We start from the raw sequence: 25,390 nt of genomic DNA on the forward strand, positions 1-25,390 counted from the left end.
AAGGTAATTTTTGAAGTGTAACAAGTGCAGGAAACAAATTAACTTTTACTTCGCATACAACCGCAAGTTTAGGAACTTGGGCGAAGATCTTATTTATTAAGTAACCGCTTCAGGAAACATCAAACGCATTTAATAAAATAAAACTATAGTACTTTTTTAGCACAAAATAAATATTGCCATAATCATATAAAATGAAATAACTCCAAAGTGTGTAAAATAAGGTCTCAAAACTGAAACCGTGGCGCCGTGATTAGTCCATACCAATATTTACTATGATAATTATTTTTGAAATACAACGCTATTTATAAAATAGTCTCAAATTTTTCAGGTATTCGATGAATCGGAGTGTATATACCCCAACATCATATACCCAACAGCGGAAGATCTTCTTGGCGCCAGGAATACTTTAATCACTCTAAGCAGCGCCGGATCAACCATTTAACAATATAAGCACGTGCTTAGGGCACCAAGAAAAGAGGGCGTAAGGGTATAGACGTATTTAATATGTTTAGTATCTATGTCAGTGCACTGCAGTTGACTACGTTTGCGTTGAGTGGCGCATCGTGCTAAGCCTTAGGACTACGCTTGATTTCTAACCTAAGATTACCCCGCTTAGATTCGCAGGTTCAAATCCAGTAGGGGATAATTTAGTACCAGAGGATTGCTGGCGGCTTACTCCCACTATCCCTACCCTAAGCTAGCGCTTCCCAAACTTTTTAGCCCCGGAATAATAATAGTTTTTATGATGTAATTTCAGTTTTTGCTCTACTTTCGCTTGAGGCACATAATATGCAGCACCTACGCCAAATGGATTTTTCGAACCGTCAGTAAATACTTGTACATAGTCTCGATAGTTTTTCGTGTATATGGTCAAGAAATGACGTTTGAAGTATTGTTGGTGAACATGTTGTACCATAAATCGTTAACGTTGTATCAATTTGCGGTGGCTTTATTACCCAGGGAGGAATCTTGAAATTGACATCTTTTGCAACAAAGAAGTTGGTAAAAAAGCTGTTGGTTGTTTTCATAATAAACGTTGCAAATGACGGTTTGTAAAGAAAATATTCTTCCCACGACTGTTTGAATAAATGTGCTGTAATTCCGCTGTCATGAGGAATCATTCTGCATTTGTAATGTAGACATTTTCTATAATGTATAATATGTAAAGGCATTTCGTTACACTGGGATTGTAACGCTAAGCACGTGCTTAGGGCACCAAGAAAAGAGGGGCACCACAGAAATTTTAGAGCAGAATTTTATATAGTTTATCGGTATTTATTAAAATATTACGAGTTCACCAGGCGAGACAAACTTCAAAATGTTCGCTTATTTTTTGTCTTCATGTATCATATTAACCTTCTTTACTAAAAATGAACACTGAAACTTATTTATTGGACACGAAATGGGCCTATGAGTCGTTTCCTTAAATTGTTGTTGTTGTTTTTTTCTTTCTAGTATTCACCTTGTTGTTGCATTTTTATTTTCAAACTTTTTATTCTCTTCAACAATTGAACCAATGAACTGTTTACACTATGTGGCGGTTCCACGATCGCATTTCAACGATATATTGGTCAGCAAAGTCGGGAGTTTCTTGATAAGGTAGACCAGGGTGGTCCAAACTCTGTCATGCTGATCCATTCCGTGCGGCTCACAGAACAGTTTTAGCGTATATTTGTATCTAATGGAGTAACGTTTTTGAGTTTTTTTTTTAGATATTCCAACTGGGGTTGGGATCCCGAAATTCAAACCCTTTTTCTAACGCTTTGTGCCTTTATTTTAGTAAAAACACTCCTCTGTTTACAAGCGTCGGCCATGTGACAGTAGTGACGAAACGCAGAGCCGACTTAACGCTGCGTAATCCAGTTTTTTTTTCAGTTAGGACCCGAAATACCAACTGAGACGGACTTGGTTGGTATTTGACGATGTCACTAAGCTTGCTTACGCTGCAAGTTTTTAAACTACTCAATATAACAATTCGTAATGAAATGAGTGTCGCAAGAAAGGTGACATAAGAGAACACGGCGGAAATGTATTTCCTTGCCCATCACATAGTGTGAGTAATATCTGTCACGAAAGAATATAATTTGAAGCGACATTAAACGCGAGATGCGCAAAATACAACGGTAATTAACTTTAAAATAACTGAAGGCTTTATATATCTTCTTTAAAAGAACGCCACCCATGCAACATGATAATAGTCTGATTAGAACGGTGAACTCTCGTTGTTTATTAAATTTAAAGTAAGTAAACTCGCGATATTTTGATCACTTTTGGGTTTTCTCCGACTTGCGGCCCGCGAGAGCTCCTCAAAAGTTTTTGCGGTCCTTCAACAACCTTGAACCACTTTGAGGTAGACTACTAGGTACCGGTAAAATTTCAAACTACAGTTGTGACTTGTATGCTATGGTATTTTGATTCACGTTGAGACTGGAGGCATGAATCTTTATTGTCACACTCCCTCAGGATTAGCCCAACCGATATATCGGCCCGATATTGCGTGTTTGCATATATATAATATCGGCAGTAAACGGCCGATATATATATCGGCTATATATATAACAGTTAAAAAACCTAAAAATGTTCGTAAAAGTTGTTCTATTTACTGTTGGTTGTGATTATCTTTAATGAATAATACACTTATGTGGTTTATTGTTTTTATAATTAAATTACACATGAGGGGTCACCAAACACCAAAGTATTCAGTGCTTAGGGCACCAAAGGGGCTTAATCCGCCCCTGGAAATATTCATAACGTGCCAATGATACTATTATGCTGGGTGCGTTATTGGAAGCTAAATTTAGAATAGCTGTATAACACATAAACACTTGTGGTTAGCATCTGATTTAAATCGTGGCATAAAATTATAATCAAGTATGCATGTAAAATATTTCTTTGTCCTTCCCTTTTCCCAAACTCTTCAATCTGTTATATGTAAATGACCGTACGTCTAATAGCATTGTACAAAGGGTCCAACTCGTACTATCCCACATGTAAGATATTTACTAGTTTGGGTAGCTGGCTTTGTTTATAAAAAAAAATACCGCCTTCAAATCGATATATTCCTCTAATTATAAAATAATTTGGATTTGGAAATACACTATTTTAATAATGTAAACCCACGATTGAAAGACAACATTTCTTCAGTATCTGAAACCCATGGGCTATTTAGTAAAATACAGTTGCCCAGTGATATTTTTCTTCGGTGAACGTATAATGAGCTACAACTCTACTCAAACGCAGTCTACTGCTCGATTACCAACACCGTCGACAAGGAATATGGTAAGTCATATATATATATATATATATATATATATATATAAATGTTCCAGCGACATGCATTATTTGGGTTGGTGGCGAAAGCCGTGTTGCTTTTAAGAAGCTAGAGCCGAGGATCTAGGACCTTTATGGCATTTTACATTTTCCTGAATTGTCTTAGTAAACGAGATTTGAATCTTTTAAAATAGGTTACTTGTTATCATGGTTAATACCACCGAACCTGTTATTAAATGCGTGTGTTACGTTCTTTTGAAATTTCTTTGCATCTAAAAAAAATATTATCCGTGCTATATGATTTCTTGAAGTATAAAAATTATCACAATTAAAAACTGTAACCTAAAATAATCACAAATAATTCAATCAATCAATCAAATCGTTTTTTATTAGCCATCCATGCAGGCAAATGGGCACAACAAAGTTAAAGCAGAATGAAAATATATATATATACATATTCATGACTTTGCCCAGAATGGACAGGATAACCGCGAAATGACCATTCGGTATACCTGTCAGCGGCTACTTTGGTTAGGTAATTGTGCTTACGGTAATTCTGTATTCCCTACTATAACTTATTGTCTCCAAGACTGTGCCGATGATGCATCAGCAACTGTGTTGTCGGTTTATGTATTAGCAACGACCAGAAAGTAAATTTAAATATCAGCCTGTAACAATTTGATGACAACACAAAGGAACCCACGTCTTAATCAACTTCCATATAGGTGATATCTTTTTACTGTATACCAAGCGTGGAGTATACAAGTTTTGATGCATAAATAACGTAAACCATGCTAAATCTATTTTACATCTGCTCGTGATCACCTTACCTTTCATGTCATAGACAAATTATTATGACTACCCAAGTAAGAAACCTGCAATTGCTTGGAGTTTTAAAAAAAGGATTTCATCGGCCTTACATATCAAAACACTGTCTATAGCAGTGGTTCTCAACCGGGGGCCGATGCAGCAGTTCAAGAGGGGCCACGACACAAGACCAATAATTGATCATAAAGCAACTTAGTTTGCATACTTTTATTCTAAAACAAAATCTCCCGTTCAGGCGTTCACCGCAGTTTCATTACATGAACAGGTTATTTGCGATTTCAGGGTGAATTCACTTTTCCATACGTGAATTGTTTCATCATATTGCCCACAATACGAAAATGGAGACAGTCGCATTGGCGTTGGCTTCACCAAAGTCAATCTAGATGACAGGGTGAATGTAGCTATGAAGTGGCATTTCGTATTCTTAGCCACTACTTAACATGAAAGCTTCTTCACTGATAGTAGGCCTATGACTTGCCACAGCCCATCTGGCTTTTCTGATCTTGTCACCATCAAAACAAAATCTAAAAACCGTTTTGATGTTGACAGTGGCATTCGTCTCTGGCTGTATCAAAGACTGTGCACCATATAGGAAACCTTACTCGCGCGTCGCTTCATTGAACGATGAGATTTCACAACTCGCTTGCGGATTTCCGACGAAAACAAGAGTCTGCTGTACACAAGCGTCGATAGATACCTAAGTGGTGTTTCTCGCGAGTTCGAACAGCGAGGAATAAATAGTTTATTTATTTTTGGTAGGTGGTAATGGTGGCGACCCAAATTTCCTAAATTGAAAAGCGGCCAGACAAAATACTGAAAATGAAACGAGAGCCCATTTTTTTTTGTTTTATGGTGGTCCGCGACCAATTGAAAACACTTTTTTAGGCAATTTTCCCTTTGTATTCTTCGCTTTACTGCCCCCACATTGGTACGTGCAGTACTGCCGTAGGTGTTGTACGAACAGCTCAAATTTGTAGAATTCACAAAAATACGAATTAAAATATAATTAGGCACTTTACCACGCATTTTTGTGTCCACGGATTGCCATGATATTTTCTGAGTACTATTGCTTTTATTTCGTCAACACAAAGTTAAAATGACCACAACTAAATTAATATAATCTATATATCTATAATTAATATAACTAAATATAATCGGGCAATATATGCTCACATTTTCATGTTCGAAGATTGCCGTGGCATTTTAAAAAACTAATGCTTTCATCTTGTCGTAAGTCGACGCAACCGCGAGTTACTATGAACACAAATAAATTAAAATAGAAAGACATGTCAAATTCTCGTCGTTGTCATGGATTGAATGTTGTGCGACAGAAAAGGCCATTGTTGAAATTTGTTAAAATTATGTTGTGCTTGGTTTTATTGCCCCCTGCAATAAACGCACCTTGAGTCCGCAAAGGTTTTCGCCGGTGAAAAAATAGTCCGTGACCAAAAAAGGTTGGGAAACGCTGCATAAGAAGACATGGATACCAAACGGAATTATATGGCCATGGAAGGTTAGATGTTTCGCAAACAATTTTCTCTTATTCGATATATCTGGCCTTACTATGTTTTAACGTCACATCTCAATAACTAAAAACGCCTAAAATTTCTCCTGGTTTAAAAGTCTAGTATAAATAAGTATGTTTGTTCAAAATTTGAAAGATTTTACAGATTATCATCCCTTAGTGTCGTCATCAAAATTATTTTGTCATCTACGTAACAATTGTTCATACACTGGTACAAATATCTAAGAAAATATTGATGTTCTAATCCTCACCTATATATAAATGAATATGCAACGGGTAATAACGGATGACCACCATAAAACGGATCCAGACTAGTAGGGGAATCGACCAGGTAATAGATTAGATTTTATAGCACAATACGTACAAGCGAGCAATGTGCTATTTTTGAAAATAAATAAAAGGCACTCTATAATCAGCCCATCGGTATTTGAGAAAAACCAAGATGGATAGATTTCAATCATCGAACAGTTATCATTTCTTTTCAAAAAACATGAATCACAGACAAAGCGCCCACTGATTTGGCGACTGTATACGGACTCGACTCGAATTTGCGAAATACAATGCAATACTAGTTGTCGAAAAGTTTGGATCGATAGATGCATTATCACTGAATAACGACAAGTTGAGGGGAAAGGCAATTTACTCTCCATTGTGCCCGAGTTCAGGCTCTTCTTGGTCTTGGTCCATTTTGAGTTTATTTTAACTCGATATTTTGTATTATAAATTAGGCAAATTACTGACTGGAACTTGTTGATGAGAGACTTGATATTAAAGTTAGTCATGAGCTACAACGTTTTGTTTGGGTACACCTGGTGATAAAAAGTTAAGTTGGCGGGACTAATGCATAGTGGGGTAAATGTAGTTTTTATTCAGCGAATAAGAAATTCTTACACACATCTTACTACCAAAATGCTTTGAAAAACGTCTGTCAAGTGTCCCTCTGTACCCCACTTGTGGGGCATATCCGGACAGACCCTGGGGCACAGTGGGTCAGTCTGTCAAACTTCAACGAATTATGCTCTAAAAAATAAGCAATTAATCAGCATACTCGTCTAAAGAACAGGGAGACTTCAAATTTGAAGATTTAATATTTTTAAAATCAATGTTCAACTGAAATAGTTCCAATATTTTGACAAAAAATTTTGCAAACAAATTTGATTATTTCCTAAAATCTAAATCGAATCTAAATCTGGAAATATTATTGATTCCGGAATATATTCCATATTGGGCCATGGGTCGAAAAAAACCATAATCTTACACAAAATATACCGCATCTCTAGGTCTCTGAGCACTTATTGTATCAAACACTCTTGAATTTTGCCCTGTAGGGCATGTCCTACTGAACCCCGGTCCATTGTTCCCCATAGGAAACAAATATTTTCAGACCATCCCACGGCGAAATTCGGAAGGTACATCCACTCGCCAAAGTTATGAATATTTTACAGTGGACTAAAGCTGAAAAATATCAGACGGTGGTTTGTCATGTTGGAAAGGCTCAAAAAGAAGAAAGAAAAAACTGTAACGGTGAAATTTTAGTCTCAACCTCCCAAAACAAATTTCACCTCATAGCTTGCGCCGCTCTACCCGTCCGTTGTCTGTTCGCGGGGACGTTGTAACTCACCGAAGGGCGGATTGAAACATCGAACCGCGGACAGGATTGCGGATATAGTATCAGTGCGAGATCTGATTTTCCACTGTGCCCCATGTCCCAACGTGCCCCATCTTTCCCTACATATATTTAATGTAATAGGAATACTTGAACATACTTGATCTAAAATCTGATATTTTAATAGAGCGCAGAAAAACAGCAACTAGGCATACGAGTCTTGGTAAAACATACATTGGAAATGTATTCTCTCAAACATACGTAAAGTTACGTTCAGTAAAGTATAAGTCAATCATATTAGAAATACAAAAAGATCCTACAGCGTCACCAAAAGAGCTACGGCCGCGGTTTCACTGCTCGTTTGTTACGTAACTAAGCATAGTTTCGCTGAAGCGAATACGTCGCTATTACCGCAAATCTGGTCAACATGCTTGCGATTTTGGGGGATTGCGTCAGAAGGGGTCGCTTTTGGAGGGGCGAAAAAGTGGGTATTTACTATCATATTGAGTTCTAACGTCAATTGTGGGACCAAAACACCAAGTATAAGGTAATAAACACTTTGTTTGCTTTTTTACTTTACCTCATGAGGTTTTAAGGTCGTTTGCATAGTTCGACTGCGCAGATGATTGCTTGTGGGAGCTCGAAATAAACCTCATGACGTCATGACAATTAGGGGGTGATTTTTTATCGTAGGCTCTGTGGTTATGCAATTAAAATAAAAAATGGTCAGATTTATACACTATCTGAGTGGTGTTTATTTGGGATATAAGTTGTTTCATTTCAGTCTAACAGTACAAAACAATATGCTTTCTTATTTTTAGTGTCCATTTCACCCCAAAATGGGACACTGTCTCAGATTTTGAATTGTTGTTCGAGAAATATGTCTAGTAAATGGAAGAGAAGTAGTAAAAGATGTTAATGGATGGAAAAAACATGAAAAAAGCAATTGAAATGGTACGAAGCGGAGGAAAACTCCTGACTGAAGCCAGTACATATTCGGTTCCAAGGGCTACACTTCGCTGTCATGTTTATCGAACGCTGAAGAAGGCTTCAGGATCACGGAGTCTTGGTTGTTCTCCTACTTTGGGCCAGAACAAAAAGGATCATTTGCAACATATACTCGAATTTGAAAAGAGACGCTTCCCATTAACGGTTAAAGACATCCGAAAGTTGGCTTATGAATTTGCAATGGTGAACAAAATTTCTAATAAATTTTCAGAATCTGCTAAAATGGCAGGAAAAGACTGGTTTCGGGAACGATATGGAAACTTGATAAATATACGAAAACCGCAGCTCCTGTCAAACTTTAGTAAACCTCGATTTATTAGAGCCTAGCAACATCACTTCCCAACCACCGCTCCCCATTACTATCTCGTCGACAAGTAATAATTTTGTTGCATGTGGTTTGCAGCAAGCTGACAATGATTCACCTTGTTCTAGTAAAACTATTCAGCAAACATCAGGTCCCAAGTTTAGGCAGCAAATCTCTACAGAACAACAGAGTAGTTCACCAGCATCTGCAGAGGATAGTTTATTGGATTCGAGTGACACTTCATTTGAAGAGATTCTGCCCTTTCCGGCCTCACCTCGACTAAAACCACCTCGTGATCGTGAGAAAGCGATCATAACTTGTATGAGAATACTCACCAGTGAAGGATATAAGAAAGAACTAGCAGTCCTAGAGAATAAAGAGGACTCTGATATTATAACTAAGAAAAAAGCAAAAGCAGGTTCCAAGAAAATAGAGGCCAGCAGTTTGAATAAACCTCATGTGAGCAAGGTCAAATTAGGAAGAATTATAAACAGGAAAGAATCTGCCAAGGCTGTTTGTTAGAAATAGTGATGTTTGTGAGTTTTGTGAAGGCAATTTTTACGATGATGAGGAAGATGAGGGGTGGATACAATGTCAGCAATGCCTCAGATGGTTTCATGACATTTGTGCTGGTGTTTATGGAGGAATCGTTCAAGCTTTCACATGTGAGGAAAGCCAGTAATAATTTACATATAAATAACTTGCCTGTTTCATTAGGGTAGTTTCGTTATGTTATTTATGGTAAAGGACATTCAGTTGATCAACTAAAGATTGTGCATGCATCAGCAAAGCTTTTGTTCAGTTGAAAGTACATGCCTGGATGATTAATAAGCTTTAATGTCTGATGGGGTAATATGAACATCATTGCTCGCCCCCACTGTAATGCTCGAGGCTTAATATTTATGATTTTTTAGGCGTTTTATACGCATTCAAATAGTTCAGTAGTGTGTTCAATTAATTTTGTTTAATGTTCGTTTTACCCATCGATGTGTCCGTTTTACCCGAATAAATATTTTGGGAAAAAATGCTCATATCTAACAAACTATAAAGCGGATTGCCGAAATTGACAGTGGGCTGTTGGGCACGTTCAAATTGGTTATTTTAATACGGGAGTTACGCTCCTATATGGTAAAGATAACGAGAAATTAAGATTTTGCTATAGTGGTGTCCGTATTTGACGGGCCTACTATATATATATATACGTCACTTATGGATAGTTCGATTACTGTTTTTCAAGCTTGAACTAGGGCCCAATGCAAAATTCAACACTTCAGTTGCAGAGAGTAACAATGCATTATTTGATCATAATTTACAAACTACAGCATAACATGATACAAAAATCACCAAGTTATCAGCCACGAGCTAGTGTCAGATTTCTCCCACGGCTTCACCTTTATCACCTCATACATAATCACCGTGTAACACACCTTTTGTTCTTGGCTTGTAATTATTATTATTTTCTGATTGTTTACACCTCAAAACTGAAGAAAAATGGCATTAATTTTTTTAAATTTTGATTTTTTTAAAATGGAGTATTTTCCCCAAATCGAGTTTTAATGATATAAAACAGCGTAAAACTATCAATATAATAAAGTTTGGTGCTATTTATATGTGCTTTGATTTATTTTTTTAAATTCCAATCAACTACTAACGAACCGATTTCAATCTATATTCAAAGTGGATTTCATCAACAGGCCCCTCCCTATATGTAGACACCATCGCTGTACCGTCATAAATAATAGTCGTTTACAATCCAATTATGCGGCGATAGTGTTTAAAAAGGGCCCATTTCAAATGTAACATTGACAAAAATATTTAGCTTGGCAAGTTGGTGGGATTCCATTTGATGTCGTCTTCACTGCCCCAAAATGCAGTTATTCCTAGGTATTTGGGCCTGTTGTATTGTGAAACTGTGTTTCCGACCACCCTAATCAACATGAAGGATTTGTAAACTCACTTTGTAGACCCATCAAAAATTCTACCATAGGCTACCTAGGAACCCAAATAGCATTCAAAAAAGGATATTTAAAATGTAAAATGAGCAACGCTTACTTTTTCGTAAAAAAAGAAAGTACGTCTTGTGGACGTTTTCGTTGCTTGGTGATCGTGACGAATCTGGTGAATTCTCCTGTTTCCAAGCGGACAGAAAAAGACTGAACTCACAATGATCAGAAAGTAATTTCGTAAGATCTATCCCAGTATCTCTAAAAATTATTCACGAATCGTGATAGTTTCGTAATCGCTCTGCTGCAAGAGATATGCAGCGTGCTTCGAACATACGTGGGTATTTTAGTGAAACCCGATTACGTTACTAAATGTCACAAATTCTCAGTGTTCTATGTGCAAATTCTATTGGGAGATATCATAAAGAAAATCAGCATCAACTGCGCACATTGAATAGACGATTTTTCAATAAAATAGTGAATAATATATTTTGACCACAATCTGATTCTGAATTTATCATTGTCAAATTTTCCACCTCAAAAGCGAGATCGAGCGAACCCCCTGAATCCCAACAGTTCAATACACCCATCAAATACGCAGACGGGCAGAAGACATTAGCTGATATGTTTATGCGATCCCCTCCAAAATTCTATGATATTTTATATTTATGTCACTAGGAATGAAGCCGAAAATACGGCTTCATCATATGGTGAAACATTAACTTCAGTTTGGCCGCAGTCCAAGTTTCGGGTGGATGGGCAACAGTGGACCAGCGTATCGTTTTATACCTGCGTCGTTTAATGGTATGTGAATCATTTGCACTTACAGCAGTAGTAGCACGGTTTTACTCGAAATATTTTCCCCACAATTGAAATCGAAATTTGACTTCAAAAATATGGCATATAGCCATGGGATTTCCAGGATAATCAGGATAAATTTCCAGGAGAAACAAATCTTATAAATAATAATTTCCGGGAGAAACAAATCTTATAAGATTCTGTTGATGTAGGTGTAGTTTTGGGCTTCACTTATGCAGCACTTTTAACAGGGATGGCACTCGATTTTATGAAATTAGACAACGAAAACACGCATATGAATTACCAAAAACGTTTAGGATGATTTAGCAAATTACTTTTCAAAGAGTTTGAAGGGAATTCCACTCTGATAGAGTTATATTTTTCGATCAGCTTTGAACCACATTAATGCACTTTTACACTGCTTCATTGTTATTTTCAGATTTCTACGTTTTTATTTCAAGTCTGAAAGATTTTGTTTTTTCAACGGCATTGTAAGCGAGAAACTAATAAAATGCAAAGTAGCATCTAGTTCTCGTATAACCCCGTATAACCCCTAAAACATTCTGCAGATGCACTTTCGAAAGGAAAGTGACAAGACGTTGAGAGAAATGAACATCAATTGCATTGTTATGTGATAAACGATGTCAAAGCCAATAGCTGATAACAGTACTGTGCATAGCGGTGCGGACATGCGTCCAAATTCAGGGTACTCCGGAAGTCTGCGCACCAAGATGTCGCACAACCTGAACCCTGACCTGGTACACGACCAGAGTTCAGGTTGTGCGCCATCTTGGTGCGCATACTTCAGGAGGTCCAAAATTAGTTTTTTTTTAAATTACCATACCGGCCAGGAAATTGAAATTTTGAATATGAGCGATCGCAGTCCTGACTGCCCAACTGACGGTAGGGGAAAGTGGGGAAGGTTGGGACACTTTTTTTCTTTTGCATATTTTGAGCCGTTAATTCAGCATATTCACTTAAGTTGGCGGGACTAATGCATAGAGGGAAAAATGTAGTTTTTATTCAGCGACTAAGAAATTTCCTTGCGACACACATTTTATTACCAAAATGCTTTGAAAATCGTCTGTCAAGTGTTCCACTGTACCCCACTTGTGGGGCACATTCGAACAGACTCTGGGGCACAATGGGTCAGTCTGCCAAAATTCAACGAAGTATGCCCTCAAAAATAAGCACTTAATCAGCATAATCGTCTAAAGAACAGAGAGACTTCGAATTTGAAGATTTAATATTTTTTAAATCAATGTTCAACTGGAATAGTTCAGATATTTGGACAAAAAATTTTGCAAATAAAACTGATTATTTCCTTCCGGGAATCTAAATGTGGAAATATTATTGATTCTCGAATATATTCCATATTGGGCCATGGGTCGAAAGAAACCATAATACTACACAAAATATAACGCATCTCTAGGTCTCTAAGCACTTATTGTATCAAACACTGTCGAATTGTGCCCTGTAGGGCATGTCCCACTGAACCCAGGTCCATTGTTCCCCATAGGAAACAAATATTTTCAGACCATCCCACGGCGAAATTCGGAAGGCACATCCACTCGCCAACGTTATGAATATTTTACAGTGGACTAGAGCTGAAAAATATCAGACGGTGGTTTGTCATGTTGGGAAGGCTACAGTAGAAAAAAGAAAAAACTGAAACGGTGAAATTTTAGTTTCAACCTCCCAAAACCAATTTCACCTCATAGCTTGGGCCGCTCTACCCGTCCGTTGTCCGTTCGCGGGGACGCCCCATATCCCAACGTGCCCCACCTTCCCCTACATTATAATAGTTTAGTTTTTGCAGGATTAATTTAAGGCGGGTTTTATCAAACTTCATCACTGATATGTTGGTATTTTTATTTTATTCGTGCCTTGGTGGGTCACGAATAAAACGCGGTGGGTCACAAACGGGTCAGTGGTTCGCCATCCCTGCTATATATATAATGACGAGCCACTCCTAGTGAGTTGGATGATGCTTAACCCACCCATAATGTATGAATGCGCTGGGTTCGTCTTCATAACTCGCTAAAATGCTAAATGTTTTAAGTTCACTGGGCACTTCAATTGTCTGACTGACAATTCGACAACGTTGCAATAGAAGATTCACTCGTGAAGAATGTAAATATGAATAATATATAATCAAATCCAAGCATGTAGTTTGAAATCTCTTTCAGAAGTGGGCATTTCACTTTCAATTTACTACTAAAACTCGTCCATGAGCCTACATGTATATTGTACTGAAAAGAAACAGAATTCATGAGCAATACTTGCTAATATTTGTTTACCAGATTGCATTGATAAATTATCTTGGTGTAGCAAAAATGTTGCTCACTGAATCACTGAAAAAGATTTCTTTCTCACTAAATGCAGCAAACAATGTTAACTGGTATTAGTACAATACAAAAAACAATGACGCAAAACATTCAAATAAATGTAAAAATTTGATAGTCTTAAGTACAGCTCTTCAATGTTATAGACCAAATAACATTTTGCCACTATAATATAAATTATACAATTAAGTATGTTCACCAAGCGAGAAAAAAGGGGAAAAAACAGAAATAGTAACCACAGTTTGGCATAATAGGAAAATCAATTTCGACAGGTATAAAAGGTGTAATGTACTCACATTGGTATAAATCCTATAAAACAAATATTTAGTAAGAGAATTTGCAGATTAATATAGGTAATTACAGCGAAGAATACAATAAAGTAGTATACAAGAGTTAAAAACATCTAGAAACAAATGTGATAAGTACAAAAACGTAGAACATTTCAAGTTACTGGTAATACAGCAGTTCATCACTTTAGAGAAATCACAGTGCTGTTGCTTTACAGAAACAATGCTAGAATCTCTGAAAGTGTCAAAAGCGGGTGAAATTTCATTAATTTTCTATCAACCTTCTTTATCTTGTTATGTATTGTTTTAATTAAGCGAGAACATAGAGCACCAATAAACTAAATGATGCTTTCAAAGACTAATAGTCTATTCAAACAATATGAGAGCATCAGTTAATTTAGCAATACTACTAAACATCAGGAACAGAATTAATGTGCTATATATGTAATAAATGAAATACCAGTTTCTAATAATGAAAATAAAAAATAATAGTGGTTAATAATATCTATATAAAATTTAATACTTAATATGGTTAAAATTAGTTTGGTTCAGCATTTCACTTTGATATTGTTGAATATCGTATTGCATAACATTTGGAATAAAAATAAGAATCGAATCGATACAGAACAAATCTTTGATGTCATTATCTGAATAGAACACACAGATGAAGTAGAAATTGGTTCAAGGTTTCCAAGTCGGTCGTTTGGCACTGGATGGTCTTGATACAACATTTACAGCTAAAAAAAATGATTATTTATTATAGCACTTTAAAAATTCATGATATTCTCATGAAGAACAGTAAGAAATATCACAGACTCAAATTTAACTAGTAGAATTTATTAGAATTTTAGAACTTATATATAAATAAATTTTGAGATACTTTAAAACGAAATAAAACTAACAGAAATTTGATAAGATTACAATCCATTTGTATCCATGTTTAGGACTCTTTCAATATCTTTGCGGACCCCCTGTGCAGTCATCACCGACCCCTAAGGGTTCATGGACCCCAGTTTGGGAAACCCTCCTTTACACTATAACTCAATAATAGCGTAAGAACCTTTATTTTACATCGGAATTTGTAATCCAACTTGCTTTCTTACTAAAGCTATTACAAAACAACTTACCACCATTTGTATTTCCCACAGTGTGATACTCTTGTGGTTTCTCTACGATACTAGTTGATCCTGTCGAGTTGTCATATTTGAAACTGTTGTAAAAGTCAAGTTGAAGGCTATCATCATTCACTGTCATAGTAGAAGGATTTGGGGACAAACCCGTCAACATTGGGTGACTTCCCGTTCGAGTGATTTTAGTATTTCCTATTCAAAAACAATAAGCAATGCAAACCAATAAAAACACAACACACAAGCAAATATAATATCACAAGATATTATTGAAATCTACGAAAAAATTCTGAAAACAAGTCAAATTGTGAAATAAATATGGTAATCAAACAAAAAAAGCAGAAGTTTCTTCAGAAATTGTTAATGGAAATTCATTTATTACTGTATCATCCATTTTTTTGTATTTACGAGGAGAATCATGACATAATTCAATTTACTTGAGGGAAATTTTAAAGTTGGAGATTCTGTTCTCATCTACGAATAATGTAATAATTCTAGATAATGTAAATATAGTGTGTGAAATTGATTCCTAATAAGAACAGATCTGCAAAATTAAAAAAGCCAATTTGTTGCCCCATTCCTAATCAAACTTTGCACACAAGTTGAGTCCAAACGCAGCCTACTCAAAATTAGACACATACTAGAATACTATACTATGCTACAATTGAAACAATTTTCAACGTGAAATTGAAATACAGCTTTGACTCCAATATCAACAAAAACACCAAACTCTGACCAGTGACCAGACTCCACTGCCAGGCATTATTAACTGATGTTAGTTGGGATTTCAAAACTTATACACTTCTACTCCATCAATGATAATGAGAGAACTCACCTAATTGTTTTCTCACAGTAGGAACAACTCTTTCAACAGGTTTAGGTTTTTCTGGTGGTCATGGCACCTGGGGTGGTCAAGAACTATTATTGGTAGATGCATTCGCTGAAGATGACAGTTTATGAGCTATTGATGAGGCTGAATTTGGACGATGTCTGAGTGAGTATGAGTCATCTGTTCTCATATACGTGTTGTGATTTTGCATCAACTCCCATCTAAACCATGTTATGTGCCTGCATGTGATGCAAAAACTTGTTAAAAAAGTAATAAACGGCAATACAGGTTGGAAAAAAAACAAAAAACAATGATATATTTCAATTCAACCAAGATTTTTTAGCAAAAAAAAACAATTACAACAGCAATGAATTTAATAAATTACAACACAGCACAAATATTACCGATACTAGTTTTAAATTACAGCTTCTAGTTCTCTGTAGTGGAAATCCCAAATACATTCACCTTTCTCTTAACTGTTTTTTCTTGGGTAGCTTTTCTTTCTTTGTTACTATTAACAACTTCCTTTTTGTTTTTCCTACAGCTCTCTGCTGTTCTTATGGAACCTGCGCATGAATTCTGATATCTCCATCTTTTACAAGGTAGTTCTCCTGCCTTAAACATTCCTTTGATGCCTGATATAGCGTTTTGTACAGTATGATTGTCTCCCGTTTTTGCCCAGTCTAGGGCATTCTTATATACCATTGTACTTGAAGACGTATCAAGGCTCAATTCATTCGATGATTTGTCCGAACTTTCTCTGGAATTTTTTTTTAGAGATTTCGATGATTTTGCGGATGGATTGCTACTGTTTGAACCAGTTTTATGGTATGAATTCCAAACATTTTCTACTCTTGATTTTGGCCTGATTTGGCGTTTATGATCGAAATTGGCATGCTACCGTTCCCCTTGACTAGGTCTTTTTCATTCATATCTTTGCAGTCATGGTTAATACATGATTTAACTTTCGGTCTACAATCTTCCGTCAAGGAACCTTTCTCACTTGATGATGGCAAACTAGCTTTAGAATCATCAACTGCTTTTTTACTGCATGGGCAAAATTTGGTGACGGAATATTTTAATGGAACATAAGATTCTACAAGTCTGTAATAGAAAAGACTTTTTTCTGGTGAATTGTTTCTTGGTGATTCCCATCTATAAGCTGAAACTGTTTCTATTAAGCACAATTTTGAACATTGATCCTCTGTGGTTTCTTCACATTCTTCCTCATCCCATCCACACATTAAAGAATCGAGGAAATTTTTCCTCTGTGGCTCAATGCACTGAACTCCACTTGAAATAAAACTTTCTTCATCGTAAAAATTTCCTGCATTATTAACCTTAATATCTGTCTCTCCTCTCCACCCATCAATAACCTGTAAATCATGAACCATGTGAAAGTAATCTGTTGATTATATATTTTTCACGTCCTTTTGCTGGTTTTATACAAGCAGATGCTGATATCTAATATGCTCGAAGCTACTATTATTTGGCAGAACCGGCACCTTACCGGTTCGCCATTGCCTAGCCGGTACTCCAGTAGTATGTGTACCAGGTTAAAATTAGGGAATTATTTTTATTACAATCTTCATTATTTTAAGTTCGGGACTGTTTGTTTGCCAGGTCAATATATCCTCTGCCAATAGGTTTCAGTCCCTTTACACAACTTGATGTGGAGTAGGCGAACAAAATTATTTACCTCCATAATGGTACACACACTTCTGGAGCGCCGCTCACTCTACTTATTACACCCTGGGTGAAGTGGGGGCATGGGATTTGTACCCAAGATATGTAATTTACAATGCCAGCACAATTACGCCTAAAGCTTTAACTGCTACGTCATCGTGCCACCCGTAAAAGCGCTGTACTCTTTATAATTGAACGAAAAATTATTTAAAAATTAGTATGTATTATTATGCAATTAAAACTGAACACAACAAAATACTATGCAAGACAGGTCTTTTAATTAATATAAATTAATAAAAAAAGAATTATTGAAATTAGTAGAAATCATTTTCACCCGTGCTACCTGAGCCACCATGGCTTGATGTTTGGCTTTGCTTTCTTGCAGAAGTTCTTTGCTTTGTTCAGCCAATGCCTGAGATTGACCAGCTGGGTTAATATTTCTGTATTTGTTGGCACCTGTGGTAATAACATATCAAAAAATCTATTTAAAACTGATGAATTTTGTGATGTCGTCACTATGCATATTAAAAGAGCTGTACTCACGTAGTGTGTGTACCAGGTTAGAGTTAGGCCATAATTTTATTCCAATTTTTTTATTTTAGTTCGATTACGAGTTCGGGGACTGTCTGTGTTAGCCAAGTGAATATACCCACTGCCCATAGCCTTCGTCCCTTTATACAACTCGATGTAAAGTAGGCAAACAAAATTAGTTCCCTCCATATTAGTACACACACTTATGAAGCACCAAACGAGCTGTTTACCAGCATCAGCGATGTAAGTTTCAGAATTTTAATAAATCAAAGCGATTTGGATCAATTTTGAAAAAAAAAAATTCAATTTAATAGAAAATAATATCCAGATAACATAGATGATTGCATGAAACAGTGGCATTGTCATAACATCGATCAAAAGCATCTCTTTTTTTTCATCACATTTACGTCAGTTCCCAAGTAGTACCGTAACACTCCTTAAGCTATTTTAATTTTACATGATAATGTTGCAAAAAATTCATATTTTAAAACAGGGGTGTGCAATTGCTTATACAAGAGGGCCAGATACAAATATCTGGGTAAAACCGTTGGCCGAACCTTCATTTAACATAGGCTTTCCAGTAGTTGCATGCACAATAAAATTTCAGTTGTTTGTTTTGCACAAGCTATCTGTGAGAGCATTGTTATCATAGGCATAGATAATAAATTGAACTCAAGTGTTGGCTTTGCAAGGGAAAGGGATTGTAATTACTCGCACATACCAGATTAAACTAAATTGAAAACTCGTTCCGCAGGCAGCACACCATTCAAAATTGGCACTTTTCCGTGACACAATTTCCCTTGTGGGCCGCATTTGGCCCGCAGGCCACAGGTTGCACAACCCTGTTCTAGAGGGAACATAACTTTTGGGTAGGCTTACAACATACTCAAACAAATTTTGTTTTTATTTTCATTGAAGTAATTAAGAAATTTTTAGATTGTATGAGTTGCCCTGTTAATAGTAAGAGCAACAAACAACATCTACCTGATAACGTAATGCCTGCATCAGCATCCCATAAACTCTTTTCCATCATACTTTGCACAGAAGGATCCGTTGCAGCAAGATCTGATAGACTGGATGCTCGCTGAGATCCCAAATTATGCTGCTGTTGAACTGTGAAATACAGAAGATTAATCGAATGTGAGAGTATTTTTATCAAGCTGCAATGAACAATAGTTATCAAGCTTCCTTAATACTGTGATACTGTAGATGACATTTAATTTGTCATCCATATTAGGGCAGATTCCTAAAAAGCTTCACCAAGTTAGTAAGTGTTATTGATTCTTTGAATAATAAAGATTAGAGTAAATTCTCAATCAAGAAGAGCGATCCTGCGGGTTGGGTGACACAACGGAGGTGTGCAAGTTTGGTGATCAACAAGCTTGAAGCAAAGTCAGTTTGGGCTCCATTCGAGACGGTATGAAAATCAGCAAAAAGCATTAACTATGCATCCATTGCTACTACCATCAAATTTAACCAACTTTATCAGCAACTCTAGCAATTTTTAATAGGTCTATGGCCCACCTTTAAATGTTCCTGTGGACCAGAGGCCATGGCCCACTGGTTGAGAACCAGTGTTCTAGAGCAGGGGTCCGCAACTACGGGGTCGCGACCCAAATTTGGGTCGCGGAGTCCTCCGCTCTGGGTCGCGAAACAATTTAAATTTTCCATAAATATGAGAATCGCGTCTGTGCAAGGTATTTATGTATAACAACTTTATAAATATCTGATTATATTTTATGAATGTTTCCCCGAGTATACACTTCCTTATTTACTGACGTAACATTGACCAATCAGCATAAGTGCAAAATTGAAGTAACAATAAATGTTTCAGAAGCGCTCAGATACTTTTGCCATTCAGACAGTCTCTCGTGGTTGTGATATTACCTCGTTTTGTCGGTTTTCGCGTGTTATTTGTTAGATTTTAGTTGTGTTTTGGTAAATATGAGTCCTAAACTCGCAAAACCATTCTTGAGAAAAGTACCAATATTTTTGCAATGGTAGAGTGTAAAGAGGAAGAATTAAAGGGTCTCATGTACTTTCTTACCTGAATAACTTCTAGTGGGCGTGGCGTAACAATTTTCGGATATATGATTCCTGACCCCTACCTGATGACGTCATCCAAAAATTACGTCACTGCGACGTCACAATAACGAAATACAGCCTGCCAAAGTATAGCGACGGTCACCCGTAATGGCGCCTACGAGTATGTCAACAAACTCAATACGTCAGCGACCTCTCTCTTATCGGGGTCGTTGTACAGAGCTCAAAATAAACAAGAATCACAAGCGACTAAATTGTCGCCAAGGAACGTTCACGATATCCCATTCTGACCAATTTCTGTCCAGCAATAGCTCATGTATCGTGCTACAATCTAAAATAGAGCGTTATACGATACAACTCTAACCAAGGCTTTAGACAAGCAGAAAGAACATTTAATTCACCCAATGATTGAGGTTAGGTGCCGCAGACATAAAGACTTGTTATTTAATATCCAGAGACTGATCATGTATTGGGCCACATTTTATTAATAGGACGTGGAACGCTTTCACTCTATGCAAGGCTTTAGACAAGCAGAAACCGAGATATTAATTTGCCTTAGCGCAATGGATGTAGTTTCTTACCTCGATAACTTATACTTATCTTAGCGTAACAATTTTTGCATATATCATTCCTGACCCTCACCTGACTTCGTCATCCAGAAATTACGTCAATGCGATGTCACAATAACGAAATCGAGCTTGCGCAATAATAGCGACCATAATGCAATCGTGATAAATACGCCTGCGTGTCCGGTATGGGTGTAGTTTCGTACCTCAATAACTTCTAGTTAACTTAGCGTAACAATTTTTGCACGTAATATTCCTGACCCTCATCTGATTTAATCATCAAAAAATTACGTCAATTCGACGTCACAATAACGAAATAGAGCTTGCCTAATAATAGCGACGATTACTGGTAATGCCACCTATGGATGTAGTTTCTTACCTCAATAACGTTTAATTATCTTAGCGTAACAATTTTTGCATATAATATTTCTGACCCTCACCTGACTTCATCATCCAAAAATTACGTCAATGCGACTTCACAATAACGAAATAGAGCTTGCCTAATAATAGCGACCATAATGCAAACGTGTTAAATACGCCTGTCTGTCCGCTATGGGTGTAGTTTCATACCTCAATACCTTCTATTAGGCTTAGCGTAAAAATTTTTGTATATATGATTCCTGACCCTCACCTGACTTCGTCATCCAAAAATTACGTCACTGCAACGTCACAATCACGAAATAACGCTTGTCCAATAATAGCGACGATTACTAGTAATGACACATATGGATGTAGTTTCGTACCTCAATTACTTCTAGTTAACTTAGCGTAACAAGTTTTGTATATAATATTCCTGACCCTCACCTGACTTCGTCATCAAAAAATTACGTCAATGCGAATTCACAATAACGAAATAGAGCTTGCCTGATAATAGCGACCATAATGCAATCGTGATAAATACGCCTGTGTGTCCGCTATGGGTGTAGTTTCTTACCTCAATAACTTCTAGTTAATTTAGCGTAACAATTTTTGCATATATCATTCCTGACCCTCACCTGACTTCGTCATCCAAAAATTACGTCAATGCGATGTCACAATAACGAAATCGAGCTTGCGCAATAATAGCGACCATAATGCAATCGTGATAAATACGCCTGTGTGTCCGGTATGGGTGTAGTTTCGTACCTCAATAACTTCTAGTTAACTTAGCGTAACAATTTTTGCACGTAATATTCCTGACCCTCATCTGATTTAATCATCAAAAAACTACGCCAATACGACGTCACAATAACGAAATAGAGCTTGCCTAATAATAGCGACGATTACTGGTAATGCCACCTATGGATGTAGTTTCTTACCTCAATAACTTTTAATTATCTTAGCGTAACAATTTTTGCATATAATATTTCTGACCCTCACCTGACTTCATCATCCAAAAATTACGTCAATGCGACTTCACAATAACGAAATAGAGCTTGCCTAATAATAGCGACCATAATGCAATCGTGTTAAATACGCCTGTCTGTCCGCTATGGGTGTAGTTTCATACCTCAATACCTTCTATTAGGCTTAGCGTAAAAATTTTTGTATATATGATTCCTGACCCTCACCTGACTTCGTCATCCAAAAATTACGTCACTGCAACGTCACAATCACGAAATAACGCTTGTCCAATAATAGCGACGATTACTAGTAATGACACATATGGATGTAGTTTCGTACCTCAATTACTTCTAGTTAACTTAGCGTAACAAGTTTTGTATATAATATTCCTGACCCTCACCTGACTTCGTCATCAAAAAATTACGTCAATGCGAATTCACAATAACGAAATAGAGCTTGCCTGATAATAGCGACCATAAGGCAATCGTGATAAATACGCCTGTGTGTCCGCTATGGGTGTAGTTTCTTACCTCAATAACTTCTAGTTAATTTAGCGTAACAATTTTTGCATATATCATTCCTGACCCTCACCTGACTTCGTCATCCAAAAATTACGTCAATGCGATGTCACAATAACGAAATCGAGCTTGCGCAATAATAGCGACCATAATGCAATCGCGATAAATACGCCTGTGTATCCGCTATGGGTGTAGTTTCGTACCTCAATAACTTCTATTAGGCTTAGCGTAACAATTTTTGTATATAATATTCCTGACCCTCACCCGACTTCGTCATCCAATAATTACGTCACTGCAACGTCACAATAACGAAATAGAGCTTGCCCAATAATAGCGACGTTATTCGTAATGGCACCTATGGATGTAGTTTCGTACCTCAATAACTTCTAGTTAACTTAGCGTCACAGTTTTCGCATATAATATTCCTGACCCTCACCTGATTTCGTCATCAAAAAATTACGTCAATGCGAATTCACAATAACGAAATAGAGCTTGCCCAATAATAGCGACCATAATGCAATCGTGATAAATACGCCTGTGTGTCCGCTATGGGTGTAGTTTCTTACCACAATAACTTCTAGTTAACTTAGCGTAACAATTTTTGCATATACCATTCCTGACCCTCACCTGACTTCGTCATCCAAAAATTACGTCACTGCAACGTCACAATCACGAAATAACGCTTGCCCGATAATAGCGACGATCACTAGTAATGACACCTATGGCTGTAGTTTCGTACCTCAATAACTTCTAGTTAACTTAGCGTAACAGTTTTCGCATATAATAATCCTGACCCTCACCTGATTTCGTCATCAAAAAATTACGTCAATGCGAATTCACAATAACGAAATAGAGCTTGCCCAATAATAGCGACGATATTCGTAATGACACCTATGGATGTAGTTTTGTACCTCAATTACCTATAGTTAACTTAGCGTAACAATTTTTGCATATAATATTCCTGACCCTCACCTGACTTCGTCATCAAAAAATTACGCCAATGCGACGTCACAGTAACAAAATAGAGCTGATCACCCGTAATGGCGTCTGCGACTACGTTAACAAACTCAGTGAGGGCGGCAGCGGCCTCCCTACCACACACACATAAGGAGGGACTTGTTATATTATGTCCAGCCATAGATCATGTATTGGGCTACAATATTAATATGGCGTTACGCGATATCACTCTAAGCAGGGCTTTAGACAAGCAAAAACGGACATATTAATTTACGTGCACATTATATGGGTGTATTTTGTATTGTGCCACCATTTATCAGTGAGGTTTATATTTTAATTTGTTTTTTTGTAAACTATACATTTTGGATAAGATAGTCCGGCAGAATCGGGCCTTATTGTTTTGGGACATAAAGTTTTTTTTTATTGTTTAGATATAATGTATATGACATATATAATGATACCCAGGTGGGTGTGGAGTAATGTTGAGCAATTTTTTTTTACAAGTGGATTTAAAGTATTCGGTCCAAGATGACGCACATTCTGAACTAGGCTTGCACGTAATTGACAAAAATCAATTCCGTAATTACGGCTAAATCGATTACGTAATGACCCCGTAATTGCGATATTTTTTTCACGCATTTAAACCTATCATAACAACCAATTTAATCCACTTCGTTTCCGAATGGGACATCGAAGTTTGGTTTTCATATTCCCGGCAGTACTACACGCCGGCGACAGATGTTAAAGACAAATATCAAGGAGTGAATTCAAAATAATTTTATTCTGATTTTAATCTTTTGTATTAGCTTTGATTTTTTTTATCCACTTTATCACCAAATTTTATGCGATCAATTTTATCATTACCAACACTGGTAATATATTTAAGAAACGATAGTTCACTTTTTTAAAATCGTATTAACGTATTAATACGACTTTCGTATTAAATAAAAATTCCGGGTTGCTAATTTATTAATCAACTACAAGCGTATTCTCTCGTTTGATTATACTTTCGCTTGCCTCGCGACGAAGACTTGTTATTTCACCGTTTTTTACAATATCCGACTTTACTACTTAGTTAGCATTTTATAATAATTATTGATGCCGACTTATTGACGATATTCCGAATTCCATGCTTCATTTTACATTAAATCATTCTTCAATCATTTCACCCGAAGAAGTTGAAACCAGGTGTGTTGACGTCCATCGGTTTCAACACACATCTATTCCTTATCTACGGTTAATATGTACATTGGCCATCCTAGATAAGTTGATACAAGGTTAGTAAATGACGCGTTATGCCTTCCCCATCTGCCTAACAAGAGAGAGAAAAACGGCTGCGAATACCGGAACTCTAACACCTTTTACTTCAACTTTAATTTTTTACAATCGACGGAATTGACTGCTCTGAAGAGAGCTCGTTTCAATCGCAAAAGCTCTCGACCAATAATTACGACTTTACGTAATTCGTAACTTCGCTTCCGTAACTCAAAATAATTCCATAATTCCGTAATTCCGTAAATTACGTGCAAGCCCATTCTGAACCCTAACCTGGTAACCATACAGTGTTCAGGTTGTGCGAGAGATCAAAAGTCAGAGAAACATTCGTTACCGGTACTTAGTTGTTCGCATTGTTATATCCTACTACGTAGACTTTGGGTTCTCAAAGTGCTCCGTACGGAGCCTCACGACTCCGTTAAAGACACTTAAAACTGTCCTCGACCCACTGACCAGTCTGGATTTCATGGCCTTTTTGAACGAGAAATCGGGCGTGCAATCAGAAATTCCCGCGTGCAAATAAGAATTCCTGGCGTGCAATTATAGCTCACGACGTGCAAAACAACTGCACTCGCGTGCAACTGACTTTGACATCAGATACCTCTCAATACATCCGCGTAA

General features: G+C 36.8%; 1 long non-coding RNA gene across 6 annotated transcripts; it reads right to left on the reverse strand.

Annotated features, from left to right (window-relative positions):
* Positions 1-13,416: 13,416 nt before the first annotated feature.
* Positions 13,417-25,155, reverse strand: LOC144419841 (uncharacterized). Of its 6 annotated transcripts, none has more exons than XR_013474300.1 (6): positions 25,104-25,155; positions 19,072-19,200; positions 17,900-18,012; positions 15,877-16,109; positions 15,042-15,236; positions 13,417-14,651 (listed from the first exon to the last, which is right to left on the reverse strand). It is a non-coding gene; the product is annotated as an uncharacterized LOC144419841 (long non-coding RNA). The 6 variants fall into 6 exon arrangements; XR_013474304.1 differs by lacking the exon at positions 25,104-25,155 and adding an exon at positions 19,612-20,025; XR_013474303.1 differs by lacking the exon at positions 25,104-25,155 and adding an exon at positions 19,612-20,025 and having other exon boundaries at positions 17,891-18,012.
* Positions 25,156-25,390: the final 235 nt, after the last annotated feature.

The sequence above is a fragment of the Styela clava genome, chromosome 2, assembly GCF_964204865.1.
Source record: "Styela clava chromosome 2, kaStyClav1.hap1.2, whole genome shotgun sequence".
NCBI lineage: Eukaryota > Metazoa > Chordata > Ascidiacea > Stolidobranchia > Styelidae > Styela > Styela clava.